General features: G+C 35.5%; 1 pseudogene; it reads right to left on the bottom strand.

The window, feature by feature from the left end:
- The window catches only part of LOC137765852 (14-3-3 protein eta-like), a 92502-nt pseudogene extending 83240 nt beyond the window's left edge, over nucleotides 1-9262 (bottom strand).
- Nucleotides 9263-16874: the final 7612 nt, after the last annotated feature.

Below are 16874 nucleotides of genomic sequence, written 5' to 3'. Positions count from 1 at the left end.
TGATTCATAGGATGACCCAATAATTAAACTGTATCAAGATTGCACATCCCATAGTTGATTGTATTTAATAGCTTAGTATTATTGGGAAGATTTGATTGCTAAGCTTTTTTTAACTGAAAAAGTTTTTTTTTTTTTTCTGACTAACTAGGTGTTAACATATTCAAAAATGAATAATATATTAAATAAAACCTTAAAATATCTCCAGCTTTCCCAAAGTGTTGCATATCTAGTATTTATTAAGTATACAAAATTAAGATAAAAATATTCTAAGAACTAAATAATGAAAATGCTAAAATTTGCCCATAATGTAAAAAGTAAAAATAAATCATTCAAATACACACAAACATATTGAAAAGGGGTTTGAATATTTGGAAAACTCCTTTTAGGCAAAGGGGTTTTAGGTAAAATGGCTTTAGGAAATATGGTCTATTTTTGTAACTGTGTCCTTAAAATTTCTAAATCTATCATAAAATTTATTCACATATATGTAAATGTTGCACATTACTATTCAGAAACATATTTTTACCTTCCAACACATTTCTAGGTATTTATACTACTGTGTATGCATATGTTTATATATGTGCATATATTATGTCTGTACACATATATACCAATTATCTATCATCACAATAATATTGCATAACAAACAACTATGACATCTTAAAGGAATAAAACAATACACATTTATTTATCTCACACTAACGTGTTCAGGTGCTCTTGGCTGGGCTGGCTGGTGCACCTGCAGTCAGCTGGAGTGACAAGGCAGCTCTGCTGATCATAGCTGGCTCACTTGCACGTTGGGTATGGACTAGTTTTGACTGATGTAGGATGTCCTTGGCCGAAATGACTAGGGTGATGTGGTCCTGCTACACTTGTCCTTCAACCACCAGCAGAGTAGCCTGGCTGTGTTCATAGCTGGTAGAAGTGCGAGAGCAATGACAGACACTTAAGTGCTTTTTTTTTTCAAGCCCTGAGTGCACCATCACTGCTAGCCTCCCACTGAGGTAAACAAAATCACATAGCTGAATCCAAAATCAAGGGAAATATATTCCGTCTTTGTTTGAGGGAAGACATACAAAGTCATACAGCAAGAGTGTGAATGAAGGGAGAGGTAAAAAATTGGAGCCGTTAATGCCGTCAATCTATTGAAACTTTTATATTTAGGTTTTTAAATAAGACTCATCTTAATAGAATTAGGAGACAAGGACTATCTATAATAAAAAAAAAAGAAAGGCCTTGAAATTTTCTCCAATATTAAGTGAAAATAACAGTTTCGCTTTGACAGATATTTTAATATTAAATTTTTCTTTTGATTATGAATAAGATTCCATTAGTGAAGGTAGAATTGAGTATGTCCTAAAAGGATTTGAAGGTACATGGTAAGTAGGGGGGAGGAAAATATTGGGCATGATGTGTGTGACTGCATTCTAGAATTCTGTGACATTACTGTTCCCTCTCTGCTTGTAATATGTCTTGTACTTCTCGTCTTCCTTCATGTTCAGACATCATAGAAACACTTAATGGCACTTAAGCTGCATCAGGCCAAAGAAAACAAATGAACAAGCTGAAACAAATGGATTTCACTTCCAAATTCAAAGCATGAGACTGAGGAAAAAAACATTCAAGGGTTTGGAAACTAGTCCTGGCAGTCAGCCACTTAAAGGGGATTTTATGCCCATATAAGATATACCAGAATGGGAGGGAAAGAAATGTAGAGATCAAAGCTGTATAATCTAAATCAAGAAATTGCGAAGATGGAATACAATAGAGTGAAGCTAGTATCACCTTGAGATATAGACTTAGTTTCTCAGAACAAAGGAGACTGAGTCTCATCCTATTTCTTGTTATTTCTAAATATCTGTAGGCTTGACAGGCAATGCTACAATTCTCCCTGCATTGGTAATACTTTTGGAAACCTTATGTGCTAAGTTGCTTCCCCCTGGAAAAGCAAGCTTTTTTTCCCTTAATGTCTGCTTAAGAAAGAATAAGGTTAAGTAGAAAAAAATACCTGAAAGATGAAGTATTCAAAATTTATCTGGAATATGACTTCATTTTAAAGAAGGATGTTTTAGGAGACAAGAGAAAAATAAATTACTATTAAAAACAAAGAAGCAAACTCCTATAAATCTCTTATAAATTGTAAACACGTAAATGTTTGAAAAGCTCTATTTTGACTGCTGGAATATTTTGTACTCAAATTGTAACCATGAGAAACAGTTTCTAATGAATTGGTTTGAATCATTTATGCTTGGGGTTGTTCTTAGGTCCATACAGTTATTTTAGGAAAGAGATAAAAGTCAAGGGACCAATAGACAACGGAGATAACATAAATCTGAATTTGCTAGCACATGCTTTTAAAATCCATAGCTCCTATGATTTAAAACCTCCCTCCAACAACTGTTGAGGTAATTCATTCCACTACCGGTGGTCCTTAACATTTCTGAGATAAAGATCCCTTGAGAGGCTAATCTGAACTCTCCTTCCCTGGAACATTCAGAAACCAGATTTTTAGATGCATTTTATAGAGAGGAACTAGTGATTTGTAGTTCTATTGAAAAATAGTATAACCCTGTTGAGTTTAAAAATATAAAAGCCATGCATAACGTTAGTTATAAATGAGGTGATCAAATGGAGAATTTTTACCACCTAATAACAACAATAATGTTATTGATAAATTGGTATAATGCTTTATAATTAAGGCATTTTTATGAGCATTATGTGCATTGATCCTCAAAACAACACTGTTATTATTTTTATTATCATTATCAATATAATGATCATTATCACTACCTTATGATTAAAGCTACTGAACCTTAGTTTAAACAATTCCTTCAAAATTGTTTTCATATACACTTTTTACACATTATATCACATTTTTCTGTGCAGTGTATTTCATTTTCCTCATCTGTAATATATGCTTACTACTAGTCACTACCTCACAAAGAAGAGAATTAATTGAGATAATGCATATAAACACTTAGAATAATGAATGGCATATAGCAAATGATTGATAAATATAATTCAGTATCTTGATAATGAATATATATTTAATCAGAACTCAGGTGGCAACGGCCAAACAGAAACTTGGTATATAAAAAAGTGCTGAGAATAAATTAATTTTAAAAACCAAGAAAATTCCTAGATAGTCTAGGATCAGCACATATTTATCCTCATGACTTCTATATAAATATAACTTTAAAGATTGCTGAAATTGATGTTTAAACTCATGTGGTTTTAATAGAAGATTCAATTGTACTTACTATGTTAAGTGCTTTTACGAAACTAGTGGTCCACTCAATTTTGGATCCCTAGTAAAGGGAGTATTTTTTCTCTTAATCCCTGGAGACAGTCAATAGGAGAGTATGTTCACAACTAAGCAAGTTGTGTTCTAGAAAATTCCTTTATATGGGGATGCCTTACATCACCAGGCTCAGTTTCTGAGAAAGAGTATACAGGACACACCAACAAATACACAGGCTTTATTTTGGGTAAGAGCTTCCAACCTGAGCCCTACAGGCCTTCTTTACTTTCCTGGTGATCTGAAAAGAATATGACCTCCTTATAATTCTGTCTTAATATATCTCACTGCTTCTTCATCTTTGATGTACAGGATTTCTACAGATGGAAGACATGCTTCTACTTAATACAGAAAGAGAGCAAGCAAGTGAAAGAATCCTGTCAGGATGGATAACTTTCACATTTTGTCTGTAACTATGATCTCTGTAACTATTTAGTCTTAGGCCTAGAGTTGAAGGAAATTAAGATTCATCACCAGTCTTTTTTGCCACTGTGTCTCCATTTATTTCTTGGGTGGCTGAAATTTACTCTTGAGCAGTTTTTCAAAATAACTCAAAGGCACTATATATGCTGAGTTCTTGCAGGTTTAGTTTGTTGCTTTTATTCTTACATGAGAATTTGGGTGGGTTTAAAATTGAGTTATAATCTCATTCTTTGAAAACACTGTAGGCATTACTCCGCTGTCTTCTAGTGTTCCTGTGCAACTTTTGGAGACTAGCCTGATGTTTTACCATTTATCTGTATCTTGATTTTTATACTCGTACATTTAAAGGACTCTTTTATTACCTTTGAAGTCAAGTGATTTTACTACTCTATAATAAAATTGGATATTTTATATCCATTTTTTCCTTGGGATATGCTGTGTTCTTTCTATCTCTGGATTTATTATCTTTTTTTAATTTCTGGAAAGCTTCTTCCCATTATATTTTAAAATAATTTTATGTGTCATATTTTGATTCTCACCTTTAGGGGAACCATTTATGTATATGTTCAATTCCATAGTAATTATTTTTTCTGTAGTCCTCTTTACTCTTTTTTTCCCCCAGTTTTATTGAGAAATAACTGACATATATGAGTGTGTGTTAGGTGTATAGCTTGATGGTTTGGTTTACAAATATTATGAAATGATTATCACAATAAGTTTAGTTAAGATCTATCATCTCATATAGATACAATAAAAAGAAATGAAAGAAGCATTTTTTAAATTTATAAATGCAAGAGACATGAAGATTTAACACCTCCACCTCCCCTTCCTCGTCCTCTCTCCCAAATTTTATCATATTTTAAATTATATCAATAATTAGTGTTTCCATCATTATAACAGTGTAAATATTGTTCTCTGTAAAACCTCTTAGAATATTGTGATTACATATCCTTATTTTCTTAAATGGAAGTATTATTGACCTACTACACTAGTTAGTACCAGGTGCACAAAATAGTGATTTGATATTTCTGTACATTACAAAATGATCATGATAAGTCTAATTACCATCTGTCACCAACAAAGTTATTACAATATTATTGACTATATTCCCCATGCTGTACATTTTATCCCCATGACTCATTTATTTTGTACCCGGAAGTTTGTACCTCTTAATCTCCTCACCTATTTCTCTACTTCTCCAATTCCCCTCCTCCCTGGCAACCACCTATTTGTTCTCAGTATCTGAGTCCCTTTCTGCTTTGTTTTGTTTATTCATTTGTTTTGTTTTTTAGATTCCACATATAAGTGAAATCATATGGCATTTGTCTTTCTCTGTCTGACTTATTTTACTTAGCATAATACCCTCCAGGTCCATCCATGTTGTTGCAAATGGCAGGATTTCATTATCTTTTATGTCTGAGAAATATTCCATTGTATATATGTACTACCACTTCTTTATCCATTCATCTACTGATGGACACTTTGGTCACTTCCATATCTTGGCTATTGTAAATAATGCGGCTATGGACATTGGGGTGCGTTTATGTTTTTGAATTAGTGTTTTCATTTTTTTCAGATACCTACCCAGGAGTGGGGGGTCTCAGGCTGGTGCCAATCTGTGGGTGGGAAGAGCCAGGTCCCTGAGCAGCTGGGTGCAAGGCCCAGGGGTTGCCGGGACTGATACTGGCCCACTGGTAGGTGGGTAAGCCTCCAGTGCTAATAGGATACAGGGAAGACTCCAGAATGGCACTTGTCAACACCAGTGTCTTTGTGTTAGAATGAGCTCCTCAAAATGGCTGCCACCAGTGTCTTTGTCCCCAGGGGGAGTTCCAGTTGCCTCCTGCCTCTCCAGGAGACTCTCCAAGATCAACATGTAGGTTGGACCTGAAGTCTTTTCAAATTACTGGCTCTGTGCTGGGACCCAGAGGGTGTGAGATTTTTGCATGCGTCCTTTAAGAGCAGAGTCTCTGTTTCATACAATCCTCTGGCTCTCCAGTATGCGAGCCCTACGGGCCTTCAAAGCCAGACATTATGGGGGCTCATCTTCCTGGTTCAGGACCCATCCAGCGGAGTAGCCTGATGTGGTGCTCAGACCCCTGACTCTTGGGAAGAACCTCTGCAGTTGCGATTATCCTCCCATTTGTGGGTTGCCTAACTGGGGGTATGGGTCTTGACTCGACTACGTTTCTGCCCTTCCTACGCTTCTCCTTGTGGTTCCTTCCTTACATCTTTAATTGCAGAAAAATCGTTTCTGCTAGCCTTCAGATTGTTCTCATTTACAGTTGCTCTGTAAATAGCAGTAATTTTGGTGTGCCCATGGGAGGAGGTGAGCTCAGAGTCTTCCTACTCTGCCATCTTGGCCCAAGCGACTCTTCTTTAACTCTTTATTTCCATTGCCTTTTGCTTGCTGTTCTCAATGTTGCACTCCACGTTCCTTGAGCATTTTGTCCTATGTGATTCTGCCAACGTAGCCTTCATCTCTGTGATGCTTTTACTTTCTATTCCACTACTTTCCTAAGCTCTTTTGGTTCATATTTCACTCCTTTGTTATATAGTCTCATGTTCTATAATCTTTTGTACCTTTTATTTGAGTAGTTGCTTTATATAGCTACCACTTCTTTAAGTGTTTTTAATTTATAGCAATATTTTTGGTCATCTGCTCTGTGGCAAGATTATTTTGGTGGGTGTTCTCTGCTATTTGCTTTTCCTATTCCTTTCCTCCTTCATGTGATGTCGTGTTTGGTAAGAACAAATGCTGATTAGGTTTTGACGGTGGCTTATTTTTGAGTGTGGTTCTCATTCTGCACCAGTTATTTATAGGAGGTTCATTATAGGACTGGACAGTTCATGGTGCTGTTGGGTAGCTCTTTTCTCCATCCAACATAAGTTAGTAGATGTGGGGCTGCCTTCATTTATATCATTATCTTTTTGCTCTGCCTCACCAACTAAATGCTTATATGAAAATATGGCATGTCAGTGGAATTCTTTATTCAGTCTTACCCTGATTTTTTGTTGCCATATTAGTTCATGGAAGTTCCCACAGTTAGCCCACACATTCTCATGTTTCAGTTGAGAGATGTTGGCTTGTTACTCACTTTGGAAATTCTGCCAAGTTAGTCTGAGATCTGCAGCCACAGGCATCCATCGTCCCCTGTTTACCTCCCATTTTACCTTCTCTAAATTTGGAAGTCCTAACTCAGATCATTGTTATTCTGATTCACAGACGCATCTCCTCTGTTCATTAAAGTAAATTTTTTTAATGTTTCTTGTTCTCTTTATTTTCTAGGATAGTACCATCTTTTATACTAAAGGCATAAAAATGTGATTTTTAAAAACAACATTAAAGGATTATTCAAAAGCATTGGAAAACTTTTATAAATCTGAATTAGTTTTTCATTGTAAATAACACTATTTCTCCTCTTGAAAACATAAGACTTCTGTGATAGGAAATGCCACAAAGTACACTTATAGAATATAAGCTCCCATGTAATAAACCAAATCCATTTGTTCATTTAATAAAGAAAAATTACATCTAGGAAACTTTGAAGTGATTATGAAATTGAAACAAGTTAAGAATCTAATGTAATCTTGACTAAAATGACTAACAATGGGAGAAACTTCTCAGTAATTAACTATGCTGGACTTAGACTTCCACAGTGCTTATAAAGATTCTTAGTTACAAAGGACTTTATTCTCATGTTGTAAAGATGCCCCACAAGTCTTATAACGGGATGGTGATAAATACTTACTTTTTGCAGAAAGTGAAACAAAGTGGATTTTTCCCTACCATCATCAGGGACACGTCCATGAGTAAAATCCTATTAAAAGAGTATTTGAAGCAGAAATATGTAAAGAGAAAAATGGAGAGGTTTTTAGAGATGAGCCTACGTTTTCAGAGGAAGAATTGTCTGCATTACAAGCGCCCTCATTACATTGTGAGGCTAAGCCTGTATGTGGGTTAGAGACTGTGCCTTCCGGGTTCCTGTGGTCAGAGTTCTGGTTTAGTTCAAATTCCTGCTCCTCCTACTGGGAAAGATGGGGCTGCCTACTTAAATGCTTATTGTACATTCAGAGGAGGTCACGAAACTGAAATATATTGTGTACTATGACATTAAAAAAATACCATAAATGTGCTTGAAATTATTGTTTGGTTCCACTGTCCTATAATCAGGAACTACAATTTTACTGCACCAGTTTGGGGGTAACTATCTAGTTTTAAAGGGACCAGAAACATATTTGCTGAACTTAAAGTAAATGTTTGTAAAAAAAAAAAAAATCAGACACTTTTATAAAAAGAGATTCAATTTGACAGAATTTTCAAAATAAATCTTTGTTAGTTTTTACCCAGCATTCAGTCCTCTTCATGGATATTAACACTTGTTTTGTGATTTTATTTTTTGTCCCTCATAATTTTTATGCCATCTGAAATTTTACCACTCCATATTTTTCAGATTCAATATGTTACTTATGTTTTAGAAAGCTTACTAATATAACTTGCCCCCAATTGTCAGATAGCTCTTCATTCTAAAAATACATTTTTTAGGCTATACAGTGGCTCAATAATGCTTTTGATCAGATAGGGATTAAAAGGGACTAAGGGAGTTTCTATATTTAATAACAACAAAAGAGCTCCCAGCTATTTATATGTAAGGTCTATATATTTCAAGAATACTTTACCTTTCCTATCTTTTGAAGTTCATGTTTCCTGACCTTACTGTGACAAGATTTTATTTTCTAATTTTACTCCTTCTTTGTAATCTGCCCTACTTTACCATGTTTTCTGGTCTGTACACTCCTCAGGTCCCTTTAATCAGTCTCAGCTATCACCCACAAGCCTAGAGGAGAAAGTACCTGCCATTTATTTATACTTCTGTAGTGCTTAGTATAGTGCTAATTTAAAGAAAGTGCCTTATAGATATATATGTGTTTTTGATCACTTGATCATAGCTTTTCCAGGGATGGAAAGCCCTTAATGGGTTCATACTTATGATAACTTTTCATCTATCTATCTGTCTATCTATCTAGTCTATCAATGATTGCCTTCTCCTTTTTATCCCTCTCTACTTATAATTGTTTATCCATCGTCTACCCAATTCTTTAGATAATTTGACCTCACCACAGCCTCATACAGTCTTCTTCTACAATCTCCTGAGACCAATTTTTGTTAAAAAAAACTTATTTTTGATATGCTGTTGCTTCTTTTTCTGGTTTTATTCACTTTTTTTTTTTTTTTTTTACACCATAGCAGTCTTAGAGTAAAAATAAGTTTACAAATCCATACTTGTCTAAGAACTCTAGCCCCCTTCAGATTCCTCACATGTGCTCAGTGGATTGTTTTGAATGCCTTCGCATCCCTTTTCTCCTTTTCCTCTTTTTACCTCTACGGGTGGTGGTGATAGCTCCTCTTGCTGCTGACTCCAAAGCAGCAACTTTGCTGACCATGCCCACTAAAGATTCTGCTGCTGTTCCAGGTCTTTCGTGAGAATACCGAAGCTCCATGAGAAGGATCCTGCTGTGCGTGCTAACTGCACTTTCTTGCATCCCTGAAGAGCAATTTCCTATTGTTGCTGCAGTAATTAGCCTTATCTCCCATTGCTGCAGAAACTAGAACCATTATGGTGAACACCTTGTACTTGCAGTTTGGTTTTTACCCTTTTAGGTTTTACTTTCTCTTTTACTGCAACTCCTTAGCCCTAGAAACCAGGCAATAGCCTGTAGAGTTTGGTCTGGCTTAAAGGACAAATGGAGTAATAATAATCAGGCTATGCTCAGAACCACCCTGATAATTGCCCCATTTCCAGTTTATTTCCTTGTCAGAATGTAAATATACTGAAAGACTAATGGCTTAAATGTAATTCTCTCTTTAAAAAAAAAAACCCTGCTATTGAAGCAACAAGAAGTTATAGAAATCAGAAATTTACCATTCAGTTCTCAGGACACCATTTTCCCCAATTATTTTTCTATATGCACTTCCCTTTTATTTAGAATATAGGATAAGAGTCAAAGCATTTACCTCCTTTGAGGTTCATCTGTACTTAATATAGAACTCTGAAAATAGGGAATCTGTTACATATGGTGATGATGACCTTTACTCTTAGATGCAGATGCTTATTTGAAAAGCATTAATATGAACAAAGCATTTCCATATGTTTATTGCTTTAGTCTATTAGTTTAAAACAATCATGGTTACTGGAGTGACATAAATGCCTTCACATATGTGAATGAGAAAGTTGAATAACTGTACTCCACTGATTGCAAGGTAGAGGGAAAGGTGAGGGAAACTAACACACCTTTGTAAAGCAATTATACTCCAATGAAGATGTTAAAAATAACAGGAAGAGAATGCTGGTCAAGTGGTCATAATACCATAAGTTGGGGAACATAAACCAAATTCCAAAGAAAGACATTTAATTCTCTCTTGTTTACTTTTCTTTAGGAATTAGATCATCATCTGCCTCAGGTTTCAATAAACAGTCATCCCTGGACAAATCAGAGTAAAGAAGAAAGATAATTTTCAGAGATTTTTTGCTTAAGTCCTCTAAGGTCACTGGTGCACCCAACACCTATGGAGACAGGGAATGCTAACGCTTTGAGTAACGGCTTATGCCAATAGTTGTTACTGGTAGCAATGATTCCTAAGATGTGTAGGATACAGGGGCAGTTATGGTTATGGACATAGTCTTTTAGATTTTTAACTATGTAATTACAGAATGTTACATTTCTATGCCTTTTGAGATCTCTAGTCAAATGTTTACTAAAAGTGTGGCACTTTACTAAAGTGTGTAGCTTAGGATGCTAATTCATAGGGAAATTATCCGGTATCTTCTGATCAAGATAGTTTGAAAAGTTCTGTGTTAAACAAAGTTAAGTGGATTTCTTTATCATAGGGCTTTTCAGAGTTTTTATTATGCTAATGAATATATGAGTGACCAAGAGAAGGATTCTATGAGTTAGGGGTTTGGGTCAGCTGCATGTAACAGAAACCCAATTACGCTGGCTTAACTCAAGGGAGATTTTTTTTTTTTTTTTTTCCCACATGAAAAGAAGCCCAGTGTAGGCAGTCCAGGGCTGGCTCAGTGGCTTCATTAAGTCATCATTTTCTGAGCTCCTTCTATTTTTCTGTTCAACCAATGTTATTGGGTGTTTTTCCACCTAAAGTTTTCAGGAAGAATCTTACATCTCCAGGCATTGTATTACAATCGCTTTCCTAGGTGTCTCACCCAGTAGGTTTTTACATAAATTTCATGCCAGAACTAGATTATATGCTTTCAGGAAGTCTGAAGTCTGTGGAAGTGAGATTTTAAACCAGGAACATTGTCACTCTGCACCAAATCGGGATTCCACTGGTGAGGAAGTTGGGAAGAATGGATATTGGGAGGCAAAAAACAGTGTTTGTCATTAAGCATTCTCTAACTTGCGTTATTGATGTCCCCCTCTTCCAACTCCTTCCTTTTTTTTAACAGACTAACATATGGGATATACTGATTCTAGTCTCTTTAGATATACATTTTAAAAAACTAAAATGCAAATATGTAAGAAACTTGCTTAAGTCCACATGCTTCTATTAGTTTCATTTTTAGTACAAATATGGAAAATTTGAAGTGAATGTCCAAGAAAATAGCTAGTAATAAAAATATTTGTCTCAAAAAGTTCTAAAGCATTTCTTTGAGCTGTTACACTGTTAGTCACTTTAGGCCTCTCTTTATCCTGTTTCACAATTCAGAGTTTAAAAATTATCTTAGGATTTATCTTCATTTGCAAATTGAGAGGTTTAGTTATTGAGATCATCATAAAAAGGACCAATTTTAGAAACCCGAGCAGACATTTTTAATGTGGGTCATTTGTCTCTGATATCAATTTTATCTGATTACTTTATTGCATATGCATGCTACAAGTGACAGATAGCTTTAATATCACCATGATTAATAGAATATTTTTCTTAGGTTCTCCTGCAGAGAAAAGTGTCATGATGAAATACTGATAAAGTTCTTCCAAGAACAGCAAAATTATCATGATACTTCACAAAATCTTTAAAACTGAGACTGTACTTTCTCTGACTAAACAGGTAAGGTATTTTACAGCTGCAGGTTGAAATACTATACTTATTTTTTTAATGGAAAAATCATCTCATGAGATTTGTATATTCACCACAAAAGGGTCTTTCCAATGACTTTGGGCTCACGGACTTAGGTTGTCTTTGATTGAAAGAGATTAAATTTGTCAATAATACCAAATTTGAAAGTCAGTAACTTAGAAATATATATTAAAAACCACAATGCCTGGACTAAACTGAATAATTAAAATCTGGAGAACATTCAGTAGAAACAAGTAGGGTATACTTTACATAGGGAAGAGAAAAAAATCTTGATAAAGAACATAAGATGGGTCATTTACAAATGTGTGTAAGTAGTGAAGGAAAAGTTCTTAGATGAAGGGAGATAGGCAGCAGTAATGTAGAAATATAGTACTTGTGTAGTATGTTGTTTTACTCAGTCTCTCCCTGACCTTGCCCTGGATTCCTGTAGGCATTGTATTTTTCTGTTGACATGGGGCACGTCACTAGTTTTGGCTAATGGAATATGAATAGATTTAGTATTGAACATGCTTGTGGGGATTGGCTGTGTTCCTCTGTGAGCATCTGCTTTCTGTCATGAGAACGGCACACCCCAGATAGCGGCTGTCCATTAGCCTGGTACTTAGAATGTGAACACATATAGAGCTAAGTCAAGACCAGCAGATCTGCAGCCGATTGCAGCCTTCATGTAAAGTGAGCAAGAAATAAACATTTGTTATTGTGAACCACTGAGATTTGGGGAATGTTTGTTGCAGCATCATAAGCTGACTAGTAAACCTGTCAGTAATACAGGGCTGGAATACTTTAACATGTAAACAGATGCACAATTGGTTAATTCTCCTGCTGCTCAGAGTTACCTAGATTGCCTCTGATACTGTTTCTTAATTTTTCTATGTAATTTGCCTTTATTCTCACAAGGAAAATATTAAGGAAAGTATACTTAGAAAGTGAAAGAACAAGTATTCTATAGAATCGTACACTCATATATTAAAAAAATATGTATTTATTGAGAGACAACTATTGCCAAGCTCTGTTCCACACACCAGAGAAGATAGCAGTGAACAAAAGTTGTTAAGTCCATGCTTTTTGGAAAGTTAAGTTCTAGTCAGTGGAGACAAATAATAAGTAAATTAATTTATCAGTGATCAGTGCTATGAAGAAAAACAAGGCAGGATATAGGAACCACAAGTGACCAGGGGCAAGAAGGACTCACTGAAGATATAGCATTTGTACCAAGTGTCTAATGCAATGGATGAACCTGGGTTTTGTCATCAGTCAGAGCTGAGGCTGACCCACAGTTCCTGCACTAATTAGCTAAGTCACTGACTATAGCTAAGTTACCTTACCCTTCTGATCTTGGTTTTTTTGATAGTAAAATGGGAATTATAATATAAATGCCTTAGGCATATAGTAGAATTAATACACATTTAAAGCGATCAACACAATATTTAACACACAGTAAGTCTTCAATAATTGGCAGTTATCATTATAGGCATTAATAGCAAGGAATGGCCTAGGGGCATGGGAACAAGTATTACTCTTACTGTGAGGTGGGATTGGGGGTGGCTTTAGTCATGTAGGGCCCACAAAAGGAGTTGCATAAGGTCTTAAAAAGAGTTTTTATGAGGTAACAGGGAAGGCAATCAAAAAACCCAAGTCTTCATGTCATGGAGTGGAGAACAGGGCACAGTAGTCAAGATCTGGGGCATATGAATCCAGAAGTCATGTAGCTCCAGGAGCCTGAGGAAGCATCCAGTACAAAGAGGGAGGAAACCCCATTTGGGGTTTAGCTGAATGAGATGCTGCTTCCACTGACTTTAGCTGCCTTTATTGGCCTAATCTACATGGATCATTTAATAAACGTCCTCCTTCTCTAGCTTAGGACATCACTGTTCTAATTTATCTCTTTTCTCCTAAGACATAGAATAAGAGAGTAAAAATGGCCACTAATTGGATTCAGAAGATCTGGATTCACATCTTGACGTTACAATTATCTTAGTTTTTTTTTTCCCCTCTAAAATTACTTCATGTAATTCTATCAAGAATTAAGTAATAATAATGTATATTTAAAAACTTGTAAACTGAAAAAGCCCTATTCAAACATCTTTACTACCCAAGAATGAAAGTTCATTCACTTTTTCATTCAATCACTCACATCCTCACTCACTAAACACTGATGAACTGGGATAAAACATGATTCCTACTTTTAAAGATCTTTTAAGTGTGTGTTGGGGGAACCCTGCCTAACATCTTTTATTATAAGCGAAAAAGAAAGCATGCTATGAGTGTAGCATGAAAGGATTAAGAATATTCCCTCCTCATTTTCTCCTTCATTGGTACACAAAGTTTGGTTCCTTCTCCCCCTACACCCCTCCTCCCATTCCAAAGCAAGAGTAAATTTTAAACGGTAGAAGAAGATACTTGTGTGCAAACTTGAGGAACCAGTTTTTCTTCTTTCAGAGACTAGGTAGATGGAGACTGGAGAAGTGGAAAGAGAAGAGTGGCAATGCACAACGGAGAGGAGGATGGACAAGGGGAACCTCTTGTTCTTGTAATCCCCATGGAAATGCCAGCACGCAACAGTTCTAGGCATTTGTAAGATTCCTGAAGAGAGGGCGGGGATTTGGACACTGTATGTAGGAATAGAGGCAAGAAAGGAGAACAAGACTCCTTGAGTAAAAGTAGAACTGAACAGCCACTGAACAAACCATCACTTTTACACAAAATTCACTATCTTTTCTTTGAGAAGTATTTGCAAAGGCTTTTCTGTTACTCCTACCTAAATGTGTGTGTGTCTACATATACATTATTTTAAATGTGGGTATGCTAAAAATAAAAGTAAGTTTTAAATTTTGGTTTCTTTTCAAGAATCCTTTCACCAACCTGAGAGACTTAGTGTAAAGAGGAATGATTACTTAAACTTTTTGCTTTAAGTATTTCCCAAGATTGTTACAATTTATATAGACAGCTTCTTTCCAAGACACAAGTTTAGACAACAGAGTATCAGTTGTATAATATTAACAACTAGAAAATACATTTTCTAAAAAGGAGCTTGGTTAATAAATCATAAACATAATTGCCTCTGTGTGGATTAAACCCAAGTAATAACTCTCCCCCCAATCTATCTTCTGGACATCTCCCACACTTCCAGCTGCTTGCAGGGAATTCACATTCAGGGATCCCACTAGGTAGCAAACATTTAATTTGTTTTAAGCTGAATTCATTTCTCTTCCAAAACTTGATCCTTATTCTGGGCTTTCTCAGAAACTTATACTCAAAACCTTAGAATTATTTTTAATTAGCGTCTTTCTCTTTTCACCCATGACTAGTATCCTCATCTCATTCTACTTGGAGTACGCGGTGTTACGGGAGTCCCTCCCTAGGTTCTGATAACATAATGCTATGGCATTACTCATCTCTCTTGGGAAGAATATGGTATTAATAAGTTATGACTAATAACCAAGTTGCAAAACGACCTGTGCCCTTTTCCCATTCGTTTCCCACAAGATAAGTTATACATACTGTAACAAGAATAGAAGATAAATTACACATATTGCAAATTCCTGTGAGAAATATCTCTTCGTCTAGTCAATTATATATATTTGCTACTTGAAGTTTATTTGAGAGAATAGAAAAGAAAAACCTCCTTTTTTGGAATGCAAATGAGGTTAAGGATGTTGCGATTTGATGTCATCATTGAACCTGCCTCAGATGAACTAAGAACTGAAACTGGATGTCACTTGAGGTCCTTGGTTTCTGCTCCAGGGAAGGTAATAGAACAAGTGAGAATATATCTCCTTATTGAAATAATTGCTTGGTAATTCCACTGAAGCCTGTCTGTGGGATGTAGGCAAAGCTTTCTCTCTGTATTTGCTCAAAGACCAAGCCAGCCAGACGAGGTCAGGTATCCAGGCTGCTTGGAGTTGGAAGAAATAGCACATTTGCTGGAGGAATGTAAGCAGTGCATGTAATATCTGGTAATTGCTTAAGATTTCCTTGATTAGATAATAAAGAATAGTATAATATTTTGAATGGTCTCAGTGTCTCAATGTCATAAAACTTTTGTCCTGTTGTAATGGAACTAAACAGAGTGAAGCCTGGCCAGAGAAATGTTAGACTCTAATTTTTGTAAGTCCTCAGACACTAAAAGTGTTCATAACCTTACCGTCTAAAAGCATCTATGACCATGGAAGCATTATATGTAAAGGAAATGTCATGGAGTTGCAGTTCTGAGCCCTGGGCTGCCTACCCAATGTCTCCATGTGGAGACATCTCAATCTTAACGTAGATAAGATAAAGATTTTTGATAGTGTTATTAATTAATAATTGGCATTCTTTATTTATCTTCCAGATATGATAGATGCTAAAGAGGTATAATAAAATCTCCCAGCATAAAGGTATTTTATCATTATCTCTTAAGAGATATTTCTAAAAGTTTTAAAAAAATATGAGTATAGTTGCTATGTGTTGGCTTATGACAGCTATATTTGCTGCATAATTATGCCTTCTGTCATAACTTATCCTAGTTAGTTGCTTATCCTTATATTTCACCTGACTAACATTATCTGCAACTACTGATATTTTTTGCATTTATTATTTATTTATTTATTTATTATAGTAGGTCCTTCTTGATTGTATATTTTAAATATATCAGTGTGTACATGTCAATCCCAAACTCCCATGCATCTCTTTGACCATCCACACCTTTTCTAACTCTATCTATCACATTACATATATTTGTTGTAATAACAGATAACTTATTTTTAACACAATTTGACATCTTGTCCTTCTGTAAGAGACTTGAATTAATTTACATATAAAGTAATACACTTGATGTTACTTCTTTAATCTTTTTTCGTGTACTACTTATTTTCTTTATTTTATTTTTTAACATCTTTATTGGAGTATAATTGCTTTACATTGTTGTGTTAATTTCTGCTATTTAACAGGGTGAATCAGCCATGTATACATATATCCCCACATCCCCTCCCTCTTGAGTCTCCCCACCACCCTCCCTATCCCACCCCTCTAGGTGGTCACAAAGCACCAAGCTGATCTCCCTGTGCTATGCGGCTGCTT

The sequence above is a fragment of the Eschrichtius robustus genome, chromosome 6 (assembly GCF_028021215.1).
Source record: "Eschrichtius robustus isolate mEscRob2 chromosome 6, mEscRob2.pri, whole genome shotgun sequence".
NCBI lineage: Eukaryota > Metazoa > Chordata > Mammalia > Artiodactyla > Eschrichtiidae > Eschrichtius > Eschrichtius robustus.
The sequence above is the reverse complement of the archived record's forward strand: the minus strand, read 5'-3'. Positions and strand labels throughout refer to the sequence as shown.